We start from the raw sequence: 1311 nt of genomic DNA, 5'->3' as shown, positions 1-1311 counted from the left end.
ACCCCATGCACACCGTTTGACCATTGTTAAACTTCAAATCTCCAAAAAAGCTCATAAAACCGAACAAAACTGACTTTCTGTAATGCATTTCAATGGACGTCCAGGCAGAGAATGTCCGAGTGTATGGGAATGGCTATACGCACTGTGATTGGCTCATCGCGTTTGAGGGTGGGACTTAGCCATAGGTCAATTGGACCCAAACTGGTGGAGGCGCTCGGCACATGCTCCACGGTTTCGACCCTGGGCTTTGACCCAGAAGCATTAAACGCATAAGAGAAGAAGAAACTGGTCACAGCATGGTGAAAGCTACATCTAGAACTGTTTAGTTTTGGACGGATGAAATGTACAGAGTTGTAAAGTTGTCCGCCATGGTACCAGTTAGCTGCTAGCTAACAGTAGCTAACTTGTTTGTCCATTGTTTGGTCTGTGACGTAATAGGTCAACAGGAAAAAGGTCCAGTACTAACAGGCTACCTATCGTAGAGGAGTCGGACATACTTCGGTCAATGAATCGATTCCCCTCCCGTGCTTGTATACTGGGACAAGGACAGTAGTCCAGTTAAATGGCCTAGTCGACCTATAACCATAGCTCCACTTAACTGTGCATGTAAACATACTGTTGTCACGCCCCTTTGCAGGTGATACTGACAGGCATCCTTTAGCGTCTTTATGAGATGAACCCTTCCACAGCAATATTTGATGTTTAGAGCAAATGACGTAGTATAAAGAGCAAGACAGTATGGGCGGGTGTTGATGGAGAAAACATTCACTATCTGTGTAGCAAAACACTGCTCCAGGTGAGGCTCGAACTCACAACCTCGGCATTGCTCTACAGTGTACTATCATATAAGTACCGTGCGCTAACCGATTGCGCCACTGGAGCTTGGATAGTACAAACACATGTTTTGGTCAACACCATTAAGTAGTTAACAGATTTTTTAGGTGGACAGGGTTAATAGTTGTGATGTGAAGATGTTGTAGAAAGACTGAAAAAGAAAATAGTGACACTAAATTGAATTGACCAAAAGCAATGTTCTCTCTGGTAAGAAATAATTTGACTTTCTTAAATCATCCTTTTTTCAGTGCACAGAATTCAGAGGAAAATTTTCAGTTTCTTCTCATGAATATGATAACCCATTTACACTTACTCCAGTAATTCTAAAAGTTTTGAATGGAATAAAATCAAGTTTCTGGGATAATTTTACCATTTCAGAGAAATGCATGATTATGATTTCACACAGAAACCATCACACACTCCTGTTCCAGTGGACTCTTTCTTACCTTCTCCTTACATGTAATTAAATTCAAGAAG

The 1311-nt window shown here is 41.5% G+C and overlaps 1 non-coding gene across 1 annotated transcript; it reads right to left on the bottom strand.

The window, feature by feature from the left end:
- Positions 1 to 788: 788 nt before the first annotated feature.
- trnai-uau (transfer RNA isoleucine (anticodon UAU)) lies at positions 789 to 882 on the bottom strand. The gene is made up of 2 exons: positions 845 to 882; positions 789 to 824 (listed from the first exon to the last, which is right to left on the bottom strand). It is a non-coding gene; the product is annotated as a tRNA-Ile (tRNA).
- Between the last annotated feature and the right edge of the window lie 429 nt (positions 883 to 1311).

This window comes from Epinephelus moara, chromosome 11, assembly GCF_006386435.1.
Source record: "Epinephelus moara isolate mb chromosome 11, YSFRI_EMoa_1.0, whole genome shotgun sequence".
In the NCBI taxonomy this organism is placed as follows: domain Eukaryota; kingdom Metazoa; phylum Chordata; class Actinopteri; order Perciformes; family Serranidae; genus Epinephelus; species Epinephelus moara.
The sequence above is the reverse complement of the archived record's forward strand: the minus strand, read 5'-3'. Positions and strand labels throughout refer to the sequence as shown.